Raw genomic sequence first — 22,452 nt, forward strand, 5'->3', positions numbered from 1 at the left:
GAAGTTCTCCACCAGCAACTGCTCAAAACTAGTCAAATCAGGATCAATTCAGATGCTCCACTAGCTGCCTGCGTTGCAAAGCACCCAAATACACTGGCTAGGTGTGTCGCAACGCACTTGAATGCACTACCAGGGTGCATTGAGCGGGAAATGACAAATGGCAAAGTCATTCAACGAGGTGGAAAGACAATGGAAGCTTCCAGAATCTTCTCCAATGACACTTGCCTCACTGAATTCGACCAGTGATGAGTAAGAGGCTCTCAGTCTCCAAGTGGAAGCAAGAACTGACAGAGAGAAGCCACAAGTCAAAACATAAGCTGACTCATCCTCTTTGCATACATCTATATATGGATCCCTCATCCCAAAGATCCAGAGGCTGGAATTTGGTACTTTGCAGAGAATTGCTGTTGGTTTTGAGATTGAGATTAGTGCATTGGGTGATTTATGCTTTGTTGGAGGTGAAGAAGGGATTTCTTTGCTGGGAGGTAGATGCTGGATCGGGACTCACTTGGTTGTATCTCCTCTTGGACTTTCTTATTATATCAATAAAACTATTTGAGTTTCTCCTACATGCTATGTATCAATGATGCTTTGTTATATTTGCATGTTTAGCTTAAATCTGATCCTAAGCTATTTATGAATGTAAATCTATGTCTTTTGTGTAGTTTTCCTCTTCTATGATCTTGCAGGAACTTGGTGAAGCTGGGTAAGTAAGGGAGCAGGCAGCGGGAAACGAACAAAGAGGAGAGCGATTGGATCAACAAACTAGCGCAAGACACAAGTTATTTACATCCTTCCTCTTCGTTTACATTTCATAAAGAAGAATACGAAAGTAGTTTTCCTTGTTTGTTGCTAAGGCACTGTCACACCTTAGAGTGGGATAGGGGTGTTCTGAATAGATACTTTTCCCAACAACAAATTGGTGACTCCGCTGGGGAGCGTATCTAGTTAGTTTGTTTATCTCTTGTTGTTTGTTTCATAAACACAGAAGTAGCAATCGAACTACACTTGCCATTATCAAGTGCAAAGTAGCTGCTACTTCAATCCACTCACTAGGATTTGTTTATGATTTGAATAGCTGATCCACAAATGCTCTAATTGCCCTTTGTGATAGCTCTTAGTCCTCCTCTGATTGTACCTTACTGATTGCTTTTATCCGGCCAAAAACCAGAGATTAAACTGCAAACCGTGACCCAGAACCCAGAAGAAATTCTTGTTTCTGCTTCAGCGCAGGCTCTGTGAAGAGACTCTGCATTTCAGCGCAGTTCCCGAGAGGGCTACCTGCATTGCAATTCAGTTTCTTTGTGCAACAGGTGCGTTGACCAGCCTAGCCCTGCCTTGCTGAAGTTCTTTGCTCACTTTTTCCAGTTTTGCCTCTGATTTTTGCAGCCTGTTATCAGTGTGTGTACCTATCTGAAAACCCCTTTTCTTTGCCTCAATTCCGCCTCAGTTTTATAAAAGAAACTGTATTTGTTTTTGTGTATTTGTTACGTCATTTACAGTTTCCCATTGCAAAAGTAAACTAGTCATACTGTCGCCCTTAGATCTAGATCTGTCGTAAGTGTCGTTTTGATCTTAGGAGTAAGTTTGTTTGCTGTTGACAGTTGATTACGCTTTTACTTTTGCCTTTGGTTTGAATTTCTGAATTTCTAGTGTCGAAACAAGTGTTTACTTCAAAATCATAAAGTGTCGTAATCGTCTCTACTGTTTGATTTCGAAAAGAAGCTTGTTTGTGTTTTTCACTTGAAATCGAATTCAAATTTGTACAACTTTCTTTTTAGGCATCAATATTAAGAAAGTGAAAAACAAATACATGCACAAGTGCATTTGCATTTTGACAGTTTGTATGGCTTGATTTAGGAAAAGTGCATTTACAGTGTGCTCTTTGCTCTTTGAGAAAAGATTGTGTCTTTCTTTTCCCCTTGTAGCTAGGATTTTCATTGTTGAAAAGAGATAAAAGCTTGCTTATCATCTTTAGACTGCATTTAGGAATTACATCTACATCTCATGGTGATCCAAAAAGGCAAACTTCTAAGAAAGATCAACCTAAAATAAATTGAATGAACTTAACAACGCTTCGTAACTTAACGCACAACATAGAGGTCTAGGCTAGAGACGTGTTCCGACGTCGTAAAGCCTGGTAACTGTTGTCCTCGCTGTTGGTTGGGTGATTCCTCCACTGTGAGATGATAAGTGCCAGTACGGATTGTGCTCCCACGTACCGTCGAGTATATATTGGGAGACCCCTATAGGCATAAAACCTTTATCCTTAGGAAACCATGTCGGCCGCCCTACTGATCGCAATGCACTGAACACAGCATTCGGGAAGATTGACCGCCCGTACCCTAAAAAGTATTCTGCGGTTTTGCGATTGGTTTGGCACACCCTCTACCTAGATCTCCAGAGCAGTCCCTTTCGTTCCTTTTCAGACTCCTTAACAGAAAAGGTCCATCTGAGCACTTGTCACTTCAGGCTCATTAAAAATTGAAGGAGACTAGAGTCATCTTTTGTTTTTTCTCGACTCTTTAAAATTGAAAAAACAAGTTGTGTCCAAGCGTCGTTAAAATTTATTTTAAACGGAATATTCATACCCTTTTTCCTGCGTTGATCTTTAGGTTGAGAAAATGGAGCCTACCAACCAAGGAATTCCCCTTGGTGGAAATCCTAGTCCCTTCTCCTCTTGGGGAGATGTTGGTGCGCCCCATATGGCCACATTGTCGCTTCCAGGACTGACAATTGGCTTGCCAGTCTGGCTCTTCTCAACCAATGTCATTCAGAACACCACTATTCCTGAACAGTCGAATCAACAGTTAGACGATTCCAGAGCTTCCCATCAACCTTCTACTTCCTCTAATTCTTCCTCTCTTCCTTCCTCTTCGCTTGACGGGACTGGTAAAGCTAAAAACCAAGTTCCTAAGGAGAAGAAGGAAAAGAAGAAGAAAGAGAAAAAGAAGAAGGAGCCAAAGGCAAATAAGGGAAAACAAGTGTCGTCTAATGAAAATCCACACACAGCACTGACCAGGCCTAAATCGCCATATGTCATTTGTAGAGGAGACCACTTTCACAGAGATTGTCCTTGCATCCCTAGGATACTAAGGGACTAGTCTCCTCGTTTGCACAACCCGGTGTCATCAACCTCTGGAGACCATGTTGAAAGCACATCGTCAACTAGTGAAAGTGAAGCCCCAGGACAAAAAGGGAAAGCTAGATTTCCCTGCAGGCTGTGCGAAGGCGACCATGCCCTCCACCGTTGTCCCTTCTTAGGCGAGGCTAAAAGAGTTTTGGATGATCGTCCGGTCTCACCGTTACGACTTCCTCCTGGATACAAAAAACTCTTGCCAAGTCCGTCACCAGTTGAGAATCCAGCCGGCCCACTCAAGTGGTCGGCTGAAGCATCTATCATTGAAGATAAACCAACTGAATCCATACCAGACGAAAGTCAAAAGGTCGAGGCAGCAGTTGACCCGGTTTTGCCTTCAGAGGTCTTATCTTCGAATGATACAGTCACTGAAGAGGGTAAAGATGACACCATCCAAATTCTCTTCATCAACACAGACTCCGATGAACACGGGGGCAATCCACCCATTCCTTTATCGCAGGAAGGAAGTTCATCAGAGCCATACCCGGCCGTCTACTCGGTCCCACCTCCAAGCAACCTAGTTGTATCCTTCGACTGGAACCAACTAGGCAGACCCCGTTTTCCAGCAAGCATACCATTCAGAATTATCGTCCAAATATACAGAATCGTCATGGCTGGCACCATCATAGATGAGGGGGCGTCTGTGAGTATCCTTTCCTCTATTGCTTGGAAAGCGCTTGGTTCACCATCGCTATTGCCTGAAATGAGAAATCTGACAGGCTTTGATAAAGGAACCAGTCGACCTTTAGGGATCCTCCCCAATGTGCCCATAACATTGAAAGGGAAGATCGATCAAATGAACGTGATGGTCGTTCAAGGACCCTTGGATTATAACCTACTCCTTAGACGAGACTATATTTATTGCATGGGAGCCATCGTCTCCTCACTCTTTAGAGTAATGTGTTTTCCGCACGAAGGAAGAGTGGTCAAGCTCGTAGACCAGCTTTCATTTCCCAGATCACGCATCGCAAATAGTCATATACCGTCCCTAAATGGTCTCTTCACGCAAGAAATGTCTCAACCCATGGTCCGTCCTCCCGATGAGCGCGAGTAATTCAGAAGGATATGACTGGAACCCAGGGGGCATGCGTCCTGGTTCCTTTGATGCTTTAAAAGATTCCCTAATGAAAGCATCATTAATGTACACCCCTGATTATCAAAGAGATTTTAACCTGTATCTGGCTGCAGCAGATACGACCATCGCAATGGTTTTAGTTCAAGAAGTCGATGGAATTGAGCATCCTATATATTATTTAAGTAAAAACTTAAATGATACAGAAAGAAAATATTCTTACGTTGAAAAGCTGGCGCTTGCAGCTGTTCAAGCAATACAAAGATTTCGACACTATGTCCTCTTTCGAAAAACTACCATTCTGTCAGATTGCAACCCCATGACTTATATATTGACGCGACAATTACTGGGGGGCAAATACTCAAAATGGATAGCAATCCTTCAAGAGTTTGATTTGGAATTTGTAAAATCCAAGTCAAAGAAAGCTCTAGTTTTCGCAGAATTATTGTGTGATCTCCCATCGTCGTCCAACGATGAAACATCCGAAGAATCAATCATGGATGAAAGTTTGTTTCTGATATCTACAAGCAATGAGTGGTATGGGGATATAATCATTTATCTCCAAACCCAAAAATTTAGGCCAATTCGATACCAAGCAAAAGACTACATGATCGTCGGTGATACACTTTACCGTCGTGGTATCGATACAATTCTGAGAAGGTGCCTCACCCATGAGGAGGCCGAAAAAGTCTTGAATGAGTGTCATTCAGGTGCATGTGGGGGGCATCAATCTGGATATGCTACAGCACAAAAAATTTTATGAGCAGGATACTTCTGGCCAACAATGTTTAAAGATTGCATAACCGTAGTCAGAAGTTGCCATGCTTGTCAAATTTTTGATAGCAAAACCAGAAGACCACCCGCACCTCTACAGCCAATAGTTGCTGTTGGGCCATTCGCCAAATGGGGCATCGATTTCATGACATGTAACCCCACCTCGACTGGGAGGCATGGGTATATCATAGTCGCTATTGACTATTTTACCAAATGGGCCGAGGCGATGCCTACATTAGATAATACTGGTGAAACAGCTGCCCTTTTCTTTTTCAATCATGTAGTCGCCAGATTCAGCGTACCACAGGCTATAGTCACAGATCATGGATTGCATTTTCGCAATCACATGATGGTTGAATTAGCTGCCAAACTAGGGTTGTCTCACGACAGCTCTACTCCATATTATCCGCAAGCCAACGGACAAGTTGAAGCGATCAACAAGGTCCTGAAACGCATGTTGCAAAGGATGATCAAAGTTCACAAAAGAAGATGGCACCTAATCCTATACTCATCTTTGTGGGCTTACCGAACATCGGTAAGGAATGCAACCGGGTTCACACCCTTCCAACTGGTATATGGCCTGGAAGCAATCTTACCAATCTAGTGTGAAATCTCGTCTCTCAAACTCGCAATTGATCTCCTCCCCGGAACTTCAAAAGAAGAGGCTCGTTTCTTGGAATTAATCCAATTGGATGAAACCCGTTGTGACGCCGCTTTGGCTAACGAATCCCATAAGAAACGTGTCAAGGCGCAGTTCGACAAAAATGTCAAACCCCGTGTCTTCTCAGAAGGTGACTTGGTCTTGCTTTACGACCAAGAATCCGATAAATTGGGAGCAGGTAAATTTAAGTCTTTAGGGATGGGCCCCTATATTGTTAAATGAGTGTTATAAAAAGGAGCCTACGAGTTAATGGATTATGACGGAATTCCACCAGCGCAACCTCGTAATGGGTTGTACCTCAAGCGTTATTATGCGTAATGGTAACCAGTATGCTTTTGTTATATTTTTGTTTTCGCTAAAGTGTTTGTTTTGGTCGAGTAATCCACTTTTTACATTTATTGCAGATGTCAAACCTATTGGAGCCATGTGTTGGATATGCCGATGGAGCGAGTCGTAGTTCGCAGAACCTGTCCTCTGCAGCCTGGGCCATTTTTTATCCAAGCGGCGAGTTAGTAAGTTTCAGAGGTGTATGTATCGGTCGATCAACGAATAACATCGCTGAGTATAGCGCGTTGATAGAGCTTCTCTCTGATGCCATCACTCATGGTATACACCGACTAATTATCAGGCTAGACTCACAACTCGTAATCCTACAAATCAATGGTATATATTCCATCCGAAACCCAGCTATTTATCGCATGTTCCTAAGGGTTAAGATTTTGGAAAGACAATTTGATCTCATTCAATATCAACATATTTCCAGAAACTTAAACACATTAACTGACTCATTAGCAAATTATGTGTTAGATAGACATTTGCAACATTTATAAAAAAAAAAGGGAAACACATCATCAATGTTTTGCATGTGGATCATGTAGCTCAACCAAAATAAAACTCCGAAAATCAAAAATATATATATAACTGTTTATGGTTTACACATAATATTCTATAACCAAGACAAAATCGGTCAAACGACCCAAAAACTCAAAATTCTAGGGGGCACCCTAGTCTAATGATGCTCGTGATAGCAAGTCACAGCCTGTGCGATCATGCGTAGGAGACGAGTCCATCGTCTGGGCACACCAGTAGTATGTCGCTGTAACTGCAAAGGTAGTTCGTCGGTCCTCACATCTGGAATACCAAGAGTGAGGCCCTCAACCTGCTCCTGCAAGGCTGTGAGAGTCTCGGCCACATCGAGGTCACGAAGAATAGCCCTTCCGACGGCCTCTCCTACTAGGGCAGCAGCTGGTACTCTCAGGCGAACTACTGGATGAACGGGACCAACATCTGCATGTACGCATGAGTTTGATTAAAGTCTTAATAGAATAAAGCACAAGGACATTATAAAAAAAAATGATAAACAGCAATATGGTCAAAGATTTTACCAATGGCGCCCCACTGCTCACCATCCGGCAGTACTAAATCTGGATCACCCCGGAAGTCCATGCCAGCGTATGGATACTCAGAATAAACCATCTCCTGACGATCAAACCACCTGAAGAAGGTATCAGAAAATGAAATCTGAGACTGGCCAGCATGCCTAGACATATGGTCAACCCATCTTTGCATACGTGATTCAGTAGGAGAAGGTAAATTGAGTGCAATGTACTACGGCTGCATCAGTGGTATCTTCTCCAAGGCAAAGGCGGTCAAAATAGAACCATACCCAAATTTCTTCAACCTCCGGCTCTTTATCTTGGTCAGCTATTCTTTCATCATAAGAAGTACTGCGTCGCACCAATTGAACACCTTCGGTTGGAGGCATTCCAAGGCATGTTGCATATAAGATCGATTGGCTACATGAAGAGACGCACTACCGGCCATCCTACCAAAAGTAAACAGAATAGTCCTAAGGGACCTGTCAGTGACATCACGGATGATGATCTTGCCGTCTTTACTCGGCTGAGATCCTTCTCTGCAGTACCGGCGGACATAATCTCTCACAGAATCACCTCCTCGAGCCGAACCTGACAAAGAGATGGGGGCACCCCACCTCGACAAGCTAGTCAAGAAATAGATGTCTACTACAGTCAAGGGGATAAATTTTCCCCTGATCTGGAAAACTTGATTGGTAGGATCCCAAGCATCGAGCAAATACTGCAGTAAGTTGATCTGCTGTCTCATGCTAGAAATGCGGAAGAACTTCAACAAGCCACAATTCCGCAACGCGTTCACTGTAACTGGATCATGTAGGGCAAGCAGGTCCTCTTCTTCATGCTCACGTTCTCGCCATGTAATGGTCATCTTACTCCAAAGATCTCTGAAAAGAAAACAAGAGAGGAGTTAGGTCCTGATTTTGGTGAGAAACAGGCAAAAATTCCATCAAAATTTGTGCATCAAATTCCCTTTTTGCACCCAACGCACCTGCAGCAGTGTTCTAGGTGTGTTGAATGTCAGATAGCCTTTAGAAAGGCCAACATTCAGCACAGGTTGCGATACACTAAGGGTGCGTTGATAGCAGAACGAGTTCCTTAAACCCCAGGGGCCCAGAAAATCTAGGAATCAAGCTCAAAATGCAAAATGGAAACCATGAAATGAAAGAGCTTAGGTTTAGCTCCTACCTGGTCCAGACAGCACCGAGAATCGTCCACAGAATCTCCCGAAATCAACTGATGAAAATCGAGGGGGAAAAGCACCTCCAAAGCTCCAACAAACCAAGTTCAAATGAAATGGTAAAATGAGAGGTAAAAAACACTTTTTCATTACTTTTACGTACTTCAAAGTAAAATATTAGCGTTTTAAACTCGTTTTCAAGCAAATATTACTAGTTTGTTGAAGTAGTTGAAAATACAGTATGATCTTTGAAAGGACAAAGCTATTTATGGTAAAATCAAAACAAGACGATCTAATCGAGCAGTTTTAGCACATAGTTCAATCTCGTTAAAAAATAAACATAAGACATGAGCAAATGTTTCCACCCGCGTTTAAGCTCGTTAAAAAATGAACTATTCCCTGGTAAATAACCACCGTGAATGTAGTACTTCAGCCATTAAAGCCTTGGTCGTGTTTGCACCATTACCTCCACTTTTTCATTGGCCGATCATTCACCTCCATTTGATTGTTTACCCATTTTGAGGAACAGCTGCGAAGAGTGATTTCACTAGCCATCCTCGTGACACTGCCGTGATTGGAAAATTCCAAACCTTACCTGGAATCAGCTGCTACCCATTTTATCACTCGTTCCTCAAAAGACGAGTCTTCTTTAAGCTCTTTTCAACTGACTCGTAAAATATGAAAAGATTGCCGAGTCCTTGGCCTTCCAACTCGTTAAAGGGACAGGAAGTGCTATCCCTCATCTAGATTTTAATCTTTTTGGACCTAAGGGATTATTGCACAAAAAGATCGAGCTCTTGTTTTGTTCGGCTCGTTAAAACTATCGAAAATTCATCCCTTCTTTATTTTTTTATACTTTTTCAGACTTAAGGGATTAGATGATGAAAAAGGAATTTTGGAGTTACCTTTACGTACCTTTTTAGACTCTCTAAAATTGAAAAGGACCGAGTTATCTTTGTCGTTAAACTCGTTAAAAAGATTAATAGCGACAAACTTGTCTTTAGACGAGAACGAGTTTCACTATCGCTAGGCTCGTTAAAATATAGCGATGGGTTTGCCCGAAGGGAAAATTATAGAACAATCATATGTTATCCTCCTCAAGCTTGACAAAAATAAAGAGGTACTAGTCAGTAAAGACTGGGGAAAAATTGGGAAGAAAACTCAAAGAATCTTTATTGGTAGCAAGTCGCTCTTGAACATGACACTTTCACTCCGTGTCCGAGTCGGGTTGGGTTGTTTCATTCACCGGTCACATCGCCATGGTCACACCATACCATCCACATTTGGGGTTAATGCTACCAATCCATCACATCAGTGTCACCGACATGTTCAAGAGAAGTCATCCAGAGAAGCCACCTGTGTCCCTCCCACTACCATACATTATACTCCATTTTTCATGACCGCTACCCTGAACCGTATATCATCAGATCGTTTTCACCTCCATCAAAATCATTTGCTCCATTCCGTGTCATTGATGTGGGATCCATTAAGGCCCTCCTGTGACAGATCACTTCTTGTAGACATCAGCTCATTATCCAAGAAGTTGGTATAGGAACACCCCATTCAGTACTTTAAAGCTTGCATGCCTCAATGGAAAGTTTCTCACTTCCGGCGACAGGTTTACATCAATGACCTTCGACCGAAAGATTTTGCGTGGTGTTCGACACCAAGTCCTTTATTCACACCACGTGAATTGTACTACAGTACCTTGAGGATCATTATCATTATTGGTGATTCCTCTCGCGCTTATTAACAGTTTACATCATTGACTGGTAATCAAGTGATGTCTTTCCATGTTTGACTTCAGGACATTTCTCACATGGATCGACTTGTACTTCGAGTGAAGATCGGACGAGATTGAAGACCCTGGATCTAGTTTCATCCATCCGGGATGCGATACATATCCAGGGAAATAAAGACATTAAATGTACAACATTGTAGCACAGATAATCATCCTACCAAAAGGATGATGGCTCTATCAGAATCATCAGTCTACACTCAGACGATTGTCTGTCCTATGTACATAAAAATGAATTTACAAAGCTGAGCATGGGAATGCCCGCCTCAGCTAGATCATGAAAACAGTATGAAGATAATGTATTGTATTGTATCTTATTACAAGTCTCCTACCAGCATTGAAAGAACTTCGGATCCTCATAATAAAGCATTTCACCCGACACCAAAAGGTTAACGGCCTCATACTTTAGGGGGCAACTGTTATAGACATTTTTGTGCCTTACAACTCCAAGCATGAAATGTCCATAAACCAAGGGCTCCTAAGTCCCTAAAAGTGTTTTTCTAACCCCTAAAGGAACAAGGTCAACAAATTACAGCTTCTCCCAGAAGTTCTCCACCAGAAACTGCTCAGAATAAGTCAAAACAGGATCATTTCAGCTGCTCCACTGGCTAGGTGCGTTGCATAGCACCTAAATACACTGGCTAGGTGCATTGCAACGCACCTAAATGCACTATGAGGGTGCGTTGGGCGAGAAATGATGAATGGCAGTGTCATTCCGCGAGGTGGAGAGACAATGGAAGCTTCCAGAATCTTCTCCTATGACACTTGCCTCACTGAATTCGACCAAGGATGAGTAAGAGGCCTTCAGTCTCCAAGTGGAAGCAAGAACTGAAAAAGGGAAGACACTAATAAAATCACAAGCTGACTCATCCTCCTTACACATATCTATATATGGATCCCTCATCTTAGAGATCCAGAGGCTGGAATTTTTGCACATTGTAAGGAATTTCTATTGGTTTTGAGACAAACATCAGAGTATTGGGTGATTTATGCTTTGTTGGAGGTGAAGAGGGGCTTCTTTGCTGGGAGGTTGATGCTGGGTCAGGAACCATCAGTTGTAACTCCTCCTGGATCTTCTTGTTTATCAATAAAAACTATTTGAGCTTTTCCTCCATGATTTTGTATCATTGATGCTTGTTACATTTGTATGGTTAACTTAAATCTGATCCTAAGTTGTTTATGAATATAGATCCATGTCTTTGTATAGTGTTCTTCTTCTGTGATCTTACAGGTACTTAGTGAAGCTGGGCAAGTAAGGGAACAGGTAGCTGGAAGCTGTCAAAGAAGAGAGGGATTGGATCAAAGGATTACCGCAAGACACAGGTTGGTTCTTTCTATTCCTCTCTATATATAGTTCATAAAGGAAATACAAAAGTAGTTTTCTCTATTTGTTTCTAAGGCAGCTGTCACACCTTAGTGGGATAGAGCAGTTCTAAATTGACACTTTTCCTGGTAACACCGACATCACTACGCCACTGAAAACAAAACAAACGAACATTGATACGGAGGAGGAGCCAAAGTATGAAATTCTTGGGGACTATTGGGATGAGGCAATGATGGAGAAAGTCGTCGAGTTACTCTGAGAATATCAATATTTATTCCTAACAAAAATCACAGAGTTAAAAGGGATCATCGGTGACCTAGGGATGATGAAGATAACTTTGAAGTCAGATGTAAATCCAGTCAAGCAGAGGTCATATCGGTTGAATCCAAAATATAAAGCAAAGGTTCGCAAAGAGTTGGACAAAATGCCTGCAGTAGGAATAATTGAACCAGTGGAGGAATCCGATTGGGTAAGTCCTATGGTTGTACAAGAGAAAAAACATAAGGGAGAAATCTACATCTGTGTGGATCTCAAGAAAATCAGTGATGCATGTGTTAACGATCCGTTCCTGACGCCATTTACAGATGAAGTACTGGAAAATGTTGGTGGACAAGAAGCCTACTCCTTCACAAACGGTTTCTTGGGGTACCACCAAATCAAGATTTCGCCGAAAGATAGGAGTAAAACAACTTTTGCAACCGAATGGGGATGTTTTCAGTACATTGTGATGCCCTTTGGATTGAAGAACACGCCGACGATATTCTCGCGTGTTGTGGTAGCTACATTCAAGGAATTTATACATAATTTTTTGGAGGTATATCTCGATGATTGGACCATCTTTGGGCTAGTCAAGAAACATATTGTGAGCTTATGGTTAATGTTGGATACTTGCCAACGTCACCAGATTGTGCTAAATCTAACGAAGTGTACTTTCCTTGTCCCCTTTGGGAACTTTCATAGCCATGTGGTCTGCAGGTAAGGCCTAATGGTAGACCCGGCAAAGATTGTTGTCATACTCAATCTACGAGCACCGTGAAGTTTCACACAACTACACGCCATGCTGGGACACACTGGTTACTATTGGAAGTTCATAAAGAGCTACATGTAGATCACGACCTTGATGGAACAATTATTGAAAAAGGATGCTACTTATTGTTGGAATGAGGAATGTATCAAAAGTCTAGAAACTCTCAAGGAAAAGATGGCATCATCTCCCATAATGGTCTTTCTAAAATGGGACATCAAATTTCACGTGCATGTTGACGTGTCACATATCGTTCTGGGTGTGGTACTCACACAGGAAGGAGCGAAAGGAATTGATCACCCTATTGCGTTCACAAGTTGATGATTGTCCAAAGCTGAAAAGAACTATTCTACTACTGAGTGCGAGGGGTTGGCGATGGTATACGCACTCCAGAAATACTGCCACTATCTACTCAGGGGACACTTTAAGATGTACACTGGTCATTCCATGCTAAAATACGTAGTGAAAAAGCCTGTGTTGGGGGGGCGAATTTTTAGATGGTTGTTATTGTTCCAGGAATATGATTTTGAAGTCATCGTAAAGCCAAGACATCTAAACACAGGCCTAGATCACCTGTCCCGAATTGAGAATGGTGAAGAGCCCACGAAATTAGAGGAAGGACTACCAGATGCATAACTCTATGCAGTATGCATCATAGATGGATGCTTTGAGGATATAATCCACTTTTCATCCACAAGAACCACGCCACAAGGGTATTTTGTTCAGCAGAAGAAAGAAATGGTGATACCCACAACAGACTTTACTATTATTACAAGGCACCTCTACAACATGGGCAATGATGAAATATTAGGAAGATATGTACCAGAATTTGAGCGAGAACAGATCCTTGCTAGAGCACATGGGGGAGTTACAGGAGGACATTATGTGGGATGTGCCACAACACAGAAGATTCTTTGCACTGGATTACGGTGGCCAACTCTACATCAAGACTCAAAAGTGTACTGTCGGGCCTGCGACGTATGTCAACGGACCGGGAAACCATCACGGAGGGATGAAGTCCTACTCAAGCCACAGATGATGCTACAACCATTTGAAAAATGGGTGATTGACTTTGTGGGGCCTATCACACTTCAAGGAAAGACAAGTGCATGTTATATCATCACCGTGACAGAATACTTGACCCGATGGGCGGAAGCACAGCCGGTTAAGGACTGCACAGCCGCTACAGCTGTGAAATTTTTGATTGAGAATGTGTTAACGCAGTTTGAATGTACAAAAATTCTAATGAGTGACCACGGAATGCACTTACTGAATGAGACTATCAACGCGCTCATGGAGGAGTTCCAGATATATCATCAACAGAGTACACCGTACCATCCACAATAAAATGGGACGATTGAAGCTTTTAACAAGATCTTAGAGGCTGCGTTGACAGAGGTATGCAATGTGCAGCGAAAAAATTGGGATTTGCACATACCTACTGTGTTATGGGCATACCGAACAGTGTGCAAGAAGTTGACAGGCCAGACACCTTTCCGGTTAGTCTATGGCAAGGAAGCTGTTATGCCAATGGAATACATTGTACCTAGTTTGTGAATTGTAGCAATGACAGGCATGGCAGACCATGGAGCGTTGGAAGAGAGGACCGTGAAACTAGAAGAACTTGAGGAGGAATTGTTTCTAGGAGGGTTCCATCAGCAGGTATAGAAGCAATAGGAAAAAGCTTAGCATGATCGCCATATCAAGATGTGCATGTTCAAAGAAAATGATCTAGTCTTACTATACAACAACAAGTTCTAAAAATTCCCTGGAAAGCTACAAATGCATTGATTGGGACCCTATGTAGTCAAAGAAGTCACAAATGGAGGCGCAGTCCAGCTTTCCAAGCTTAATGGAGAACCCTTCTCGGGTAGAGTAAATGGCCGTCGCTTGAAGCTCTACATGGGTGGGCTGACCACCTAACTAACCACCCGATGTATAGTCACACCGCTCCAACTTGTTGAAAGAGAGCGTGGGATGACAAAGCAGTCTGTGAGGAAGCTGCACGATAACAAGGGTGCGCGTAGAATCGGTATGGTACAAGGGTTGCGGTTGCACAGAAGGGGATGCAATGCTACATGGTTAAACAGGGAAGTGACAATTGTTGTCACTGTTCATGACAAGATGTCTGAGCTAAGGCGAAAAGGAGCAGGCGACGAGCAATTAAGATACACAATACGACCCAAATCCAGAACGATCCACCTCAGACGTAACGTTACAACGCCATAAAAGGAGGGAACAATAGAATTTTAATTTCACAATGCTTATAAATCACGGGGGGGCATCCACCGAAAGATTTGTGGTTTTGAGAAAAGTGAGCTATTTTACCTTTCCACTAGTATGGAACTGTTGATCATTGACGCCAAGGGAGTAAGCCCGGGGGTCGTAATATGGCCAATGAAGATGCAGGACCTTCTCGCTAGTATGGTGTTGATGGGAGGGGATGTACTGGCAATTCATAGACACAAAGTAGAACTAGTCTGGATACCACTGCCTAGCCCATGGGCTGGCCAGCGACCCATAAAAGATAAAGGAAAGAATGTGAATATGGAGACAAAGGATGGAATTGCAGTTAACAATTCATCTCTGATGTACCTTGAAGATTGGGATTTCACAGACAACAACATTTGTATTGAAAAAATGCAACACAGGTGGCAACGGACAGTGCTTATAGTAGACCAGAAAGTGGAGATTTGCTGCTATGGCGCGAAGAGTTCCTGTGTGCGATACCCCAGGTTGAGCTAAAATCCTATGAGGGGATGTTCTATGTTAACTGAGTAGAGCAGAATGTGCATCATCAGTTGCGTGAAGTAGTAGATGGAATGATGTAAGAGCTTGAAGAAGAACTACAGGAGATAAAGAAGGAACAACAGGAAGTAGTGTGTCACTCATAGGGATGGTGGACCGTGAAGCCTTGGCAGCGCATATCGCGGCATCGACGAGTGACTTGAGATGAGTCACGATGATTGTGTTGGGGGCCTGTTGGGTAGCAGAGGCCCCACGTAACGATTTTGGGGTGTAAAGCCTGTAATTTAGTGTAATGATGTGATAAAATTATTGAATGGTGACATGGCAGTCAATGATGATGTATCCGGTTGAATGGATAGTGACTGTCCATTTTGTGGGCAAATCACAAGCTACCATGTGGACGAATCACGGGCTGCCATGTAGCATCCTGAATTTTACCAAGATATAGTTAAATTACGAAATATATGGGGTTGATATTTGAACATGAGATCTAATCCAAACAAATCAAAGGACTTACCATTAAACCACCAAAGTTTATTGCGAAATAAAGTGAAAATGTTTCTTTTTAAAGTATATTTTGGTAGATTGTGTGATTAAAAGGTGGCTCAAAGAGTGGAGTGGATGAGATTTGAATCCATGACCTTTCACAAATAAATTGGATGTTAACCATTGTACCACAACTCATTATTGTGATATGAATTGCATTCGAAATTTTTTTAATATTTTTTTTGTTGTAGGTTGCTATAGGTGTTTTACAACAAACTTCATTGGATTGTTGCTCACAAACCATTCATTTGATTTTTCTAAACATTTTTATACATATTCCTACGGTTCTTATCTGTATTCATGCCAAAACTCAACACCAACCAATGGACATATCTCAATATATAATCGAAATGGTTGTAGGTGATGGTGTGTTTTGGCAATCTTTTGCAAACTTCGGAAATGGTTTTCTCACAAACAACAAATCCGGTTGAGCTGAAATTGTGTAGTAAGTTTCCTATGGTCCCAATGCGTCTTCACACAAAAAATTAGATCGATCCAATGCAAGCACCACAATATATAATTGAAATGGATGAAGGTGATGATACTCATTTTCTGGAAAACCGTGACGCAGATTGAGCTGAAATTTATGGGGATTGTTCATCAGAATATTATGCACTTTGTTTCCAAAAATTACAGAAGTGTAGTTCCTAATTTGTGAGATATCTTCAATTTAATTTTTTCATCTTGTATTTTGTTTTTGTTTTATTTTAAATTTATTATTTATTTTATTTTTAAATAAAACTACATATTTTTGTTTAAGTGATACAAATCCAATTGAATGAAATTTTGTTAGAAATGGAGAAAAATTAAATTGAAGATTCAAGATGAAAATTAATTTAGGCATTTTTTTCATCGTCAAGAACTTAAACCATTCCTAAAAAATTTCCAAAGCCATTTATTTGATTCCTACTTGTTGAGCTTTCAGGTCACAACAAGGCGCAAGAAGAGAGCATACTTTGAAATTCAACAATTATTTTTGTGTTTTAAAATCTGAAACTTAGAAAGCATAGGAAAATGTAAAACCTCAAATTTTTAGCTCTTCCTCTTTCATGAATTTTCATTTTCCTCATAAATATTCTTGCCAATGGTTAGTGAATGAAGTGGATCTTGCTGCACCATAATGAAATCAGAAAACAAAAACAAAATTATTGCTTTATTCCTTTATTCTACCATACTTTACCTATAAAAAAATTGAAAAAATTTGTTCAAGTATATGCATATTTCCAATGTAACCATCTACGAATCAAGATCTCTAGTGTGCTCATATCCAATTCTGAAAAATATATCTCTATGTCCTCTAGGATATGAGAAACTATTTTTACTTTTGGTGACAAGATTTGTTGAAGAATGAAGGAATGTTGTGTCCTAATAACTACTTGGAACCAATCTTCAATGTAGTCACTTCTCTCTTGGTTCTATTCATGAGTTACCATGCCTTGAATTTCTTCTATACGTTTCCCTTGATTCTCCAAAGGGTACCAAGGATCTGGATACATGCTAAAAAATCTTCAATTTCTGGCTCAAATGGATGCTTCTCATCAATTGTAGCCCATTGGATCTCTTGTTATTTTACTGCTTCTTAGGATGCAACCCTACCCTTGGTGGCTATTCTATAACTACAACAAGGGCTTGAGAATATTTTCATAGGGGTATATCATTTTCTTCCCAAAAAATGCTTGAGCATCGTTTTAGCTCATTTTCTAGTCTAGAGCTCTTGCTTCACAAATGGATTAGTATTGAGACCCTTATATTACCCAAAAAGAATTGAAATTCATGAATCCTATATGAGTTTAATATTCTTTTAATCGTGCATATAAGAATGAATGAAACTATCATGAGTTTGCCTAAAATTTCAAAGTAACCACCTATGTATACCTTCTCGACAATGACAACAAAATGTTGGGTGATATAATTGTGAGTTAAATCCCTGTCATTAAGTTGTCAGCCCTGGATTCGTGAACTAATGAGGTATACGTGTACTATATGTACTAGGTCATTATTTCTCAGAATAGATTAATCTAATGCAAGTAACTTGAAACTAATTACAAAGCAAATAATGAAAGCAAATGAAAAGAAAGTGAACACATTCTCTCTTAAGAATCTTCTCTCTCAATCACTTTATCTCTCAAAGACTAGCTCTACGAAAACCAACAATTCTAATCTAAGAAAAATCAAAAGGTAATTTAATCTAGTAGTCTATGAGATTACTAATGTGAGATTACGAGTGTGCCAATCTAATCCAAACACAAGGAAATTAAATCAATATTAAGAAAACAACATTAATGAAATAAACATAAAAACATATAATCAAAATAACATAAAAGAAACTAAATTAAACTTGTATAAATGAATTAACATAAATATTTACAACAAAGGAAAGAGGTGTATAAGTTGTGGCTGATGGGGCTGTTGACACCTAATCATCAGCATTGGGTGAATAAATACAATTGGTGTAAATAAATAATAATAAATATGAACAGTCATCAAGAGATGAAGTGAATAGTCTCCCTCATTTATATAATAAAGACCAACCTGAAGGAATAATAACGAATTGAATTTGTGGAGTTACTACCTAGCCTGACATGGTATCAGAGCTCCCAGGTTCTTAAAATTAGTTATAACTCCTTGTATTAGTTTTTCTGCCATATTTTCTCTGGGCTCTCTGCCATAATCATTTTTTGCGCCCTCTTCTCTGACCATTTTTATCATATTCACCATACACTATGTTGCTCACCTTCTGAAATATCCCAACATCTGGTAATATATTCTAGACACTGGCAGAGGCATTGGAGGATTTGTCAGTCATAGGCATTGGAGGCAGGTAGAGAGAAGCGAGCAAGCATTGATTCTAGTGGTTTCATGGAGATGAGGATGCATTTATAGTGCTCTGTAGTGTTCTCCAACCGGACGTCTTTTCTTTAAAGAGAAAGACACATTAGTAGTTGTTGTTTGTGGGGTTGAGAAGTTACAAGAGAAAAATATGATGATAAATTAAATTGTTGGATGATGAATAACTTCGATCTTGGGGGGTGCCACCTCGCGGGTTTCCACGGGGCTGCTCCGATAGTTCTTATTGTTTAACGCTGCCAATATATCTGTTTACAATGCCCATACATTTACATTTCTTTGTATTACATTTACACTGCCCATAAATTTACTCGACTCCACAATTGGTGCCTCACACAGGTCTCTCACTACGTTGCCACACCATATGTTGTCTCTCCCCACTTCGCAGCAGAACCACACTCTAGTTTTTATTACAATGGGGTTGTTCTAATAATAAACTCTTCTATACTCCGCTACTGATCCCGCTCCACCTCTAATATAATGCTTTACCTCCATTGAATATGTTTTAATCTCTGTTTATATATACAGTGCCACTCCCGATTTATAATACTATGTGGCCCTAGTTTATTATGTGTGCCTTTTTTTTTAAATACTGTGTTTTTAATACTCTAACCATCTGCTAGCCTCCATAGATAATGCTGCCTCATTTGTCATATGTTACCTCTCCCATATACTTCCTCTCCCAATAATACCTCCGTTCTATACATATCAGACTACAAGTTTTACACCAGAACTCTATTTTTTCCACCAGAAGTACAATTTTACTATATATTGTGAGAAGTATTTTTCTATCAGAAGAAGGAGTTTTTGTTATAGAATGCATTCAATCATATCCATTGTGGGAATAGTTCTCACTGGCAAGGAGAACTATCTTGAGTGGTCCTGGATGATAAAACACACCCTCATTTTCAATGAGTTGTGGAAAGGAGTGTGCATTGGAGACGGACACAAAGAACCAGAATAGCCTACCTCAAACAAAGAGCTCACCATTTGGAAAAATAATAACAGCAAAGCCTATGCATTAATTGCAACATCTATAAGTGAAGAGGTGAGTCGCCATATTTCGTCATTTTCCACTACTTTCGAAGCCTTACAAAAGCTGAAATAACTCTATGAATCACATTTAGCACTTGAAGTTATTCAACTCAGGATTAAACTCTTCACTCTTGAATTGGAAAATAATGATCCTCTTGCTCTTGCATCTGAATTGAAGTCTATAATGCATGATATCAAAACCACTAAGGTTGAATTGGATATTCCTCTTATTGCTTTTCTCAAGGCACTTTATCCTACTTACTCCAATTATCTTGAGTCATTGCAAGTAAATGGAAATCTTAAAGACATTACCTTTGACTCTCTTGTGAAAAAAAATGTTGAAAGAGAGAAAGATTTTGGGAAGAAGACAGCCCTTGAATCTTCTGAAGAGGCTGTGTGCCTTGCTCATAAAGAAAATCATCCTGCTCAATATTCTTTCAAAGGAAGAGGTGGTCGAAGAGGAAGAGGAAGACATTTCAGAGGCAGGGGGGGCAGACACTATCAAGGAGAAAAGGTAGATTTGCACTGCATACACTGCAAAAGAAATGGATCACATGATGCCTCTACATGCAAGTTACCATGGGACAAAATTGAGCACCAAAGAAATCAATAGAAAGGTAAAATTGATGATACAGACAAAGGTAAAGCACCCGAATCCGCTCATTATGTTGTGGCACAATGTAATATTGGAGTAAATGAAGATTTATTTAATGCTTCACTTGCTTCTTGGAAAAATGATTAGTTGCTTGATTCAGGAGCAACTTGCCACATGACTCATAGAAAGGATTTTTATGAAGAATTTACTGACAATGTTGATGAAGAAATATACTTTGCAGATCAATCAAAAATCAAGCCATCAGGGCTTGGCACAATCAGGCTTAAATTTCCTAGTCTTCCAGACTTTCTTCTGCATCATGTACTATATCTCCCATAGCTCAAGAAAAACTTTTTGTACTTGGTCCACATCTGCCAGCAAGGTCGCTCCATTCATATGTTTGATGGCAAGCTTGAGGTGAGAAAAGCATTTGACCACTCACTTGTCATGAGGGGAATAGAAGAAGAAAGGCTTCTCAAGCTGCAATGTAACTTTACTCATGCACAACATTTCTCATATAATTCTCATTATGAAGAAGGTATACCTTGATCGGTACCTCTACTCGTGCACAACATTTCTCATATAATTCTCATTATGAAGAAGGTACACCTTCATCGGTACCTCTACTCGTGCACAAAATTTCTCATATAATTCTCATCATGAAGAAGGTACACTTTCATCAAGTTTATTATGGCATGCTAGATTTGGACATTTGAACTATGACAGCCTCCGCTTGTTGAAGAAAAATGGTGTTGCTGGTTTGCCTACAATTCCTAGGAAATTGAAGCAATGTGATGCTTCCATTCTGGGAAAGCATAGCAAACAGCCTTTTCATGATTCACATTCAAGAGCACATAGAAAAATTGAACTCATTCATTCATATTTATGTGGTCCAATGCCTGTTCCTTCTGCAAATGGAAATAAATATATGATGACATTTATTGATGACTACACCAGAATGTGTTGGGTTTATTTATTGAAGAACAAATCTAATGCTTTTCAAACATTCAAGAACTTTCATAAATGGATTGAAAATGATGCACAACATCATATTGGGTCTATTCACACTAATAATGGAAAATAATGCACATCAATTAATTTGAAAACTATCTTTGCCAACATGGGATCAAACATCAAACAACTGTGCCTTATAATCCCCAACAGAATAGTGTAGCTGAAAGAATGAATAGGACAATCTTAAATATGGTTCGATCCATGCTCTTCTTCAAAAATGTAAATATAACGTTTTGGGCTGATGCTGTTCTATGTTCTGCATATATAAAGAATAGCTATCCATATAATGATATTAGAAAAAGGACTCCATATGAAATGTGGTATGGGCATTTTCCTTCAGTAAAGCGTCTCAGGGTCTTTGGTTCCACCTGTTATGCCTCGATACGAAAGGTACATAGAAACAAACTTGGTGCAAGAAGTCGTAAGTGTATCTTCCTGGGGTATTCAAACACCTCCAAATCATACCATCTCTATGATGAAGTCAATAAAAAGTTTGTTGTATCTAAAGATGTAATTTTTCTTGAATCATCCAAAACTAACAATGTTGTTGAGCGGCAACTTGATCCCTTGGATAGATTCACAAATGCAAAATCATTTCAATAATTTGATAATCAGATTCCACATCTTGAAGGGGGCATTCCTATACTAGATCAACATGTGGAATCTTCTTCTGAAGAACTCTCTCCCCCACATGAGACTGCAACAACAGATGATGCTTTAAGTGATGTAATTGATATAATTGGGAGACTCAATCTTGATTCAGTCCCAACTCAATCAACGGAGCAGCCTGGACCATCTCAGAAAGGTCCTCCAAAGTGGCTGACAAAGACACTTGAAAATGTTCATCCTGATGAGGTTGGAAAGATAGGAACTAGAAATTCAAACCAACAAAATGGAGGTGATATAGATGACTCTAATTCACCTGTTGATATGGATGTTTCTTATGATTGTGAATTGAACTTGTCTAAATATTTTGAACCAAATTCCTTCAAAGAAGCCGCTTCTCATGATGAATGGAAAGAATCGATGCAAAAGGAGTATGATGCTCTCATAAAGAATGGCACTTGGAAGCTGGTCGATCCTCCATTAGGAACCAAACCAATTGGCTGGAAGTGGATCTACAAGAACAAGTATAAAGTTGATGGCTCACTTGACAAGCACAAAGCTAGGCTTGTGGCAAAAGGTTTTGCACAGAAGGAAGGGGTTTATTATGAGGAGAATTTTTCCCCCGCAAGAAAATGGGCTACCATCCGGACACTCTTTGCCTTAGCAGCTCAGAACGGTTGGAAAGTCTATCAAATGGATGTAAAAACTGCTTTCTT

The sequence above is a fragment of the Pinus tabuliformis genome, chromosome 6 (assembly GCF_031772625.1).
Source record: "Pinus tabuliformis cultivar Carrire ecotype Pingquan chromosome 6, CPIR1, whole genome shotgun sequence".
Lineage (NCBI taxonomy): Eukaryota > Viridiplantae > Streptophyta > Pinopsida > Pinales > Pinaceae > Pinus > Pinus tabuliformis.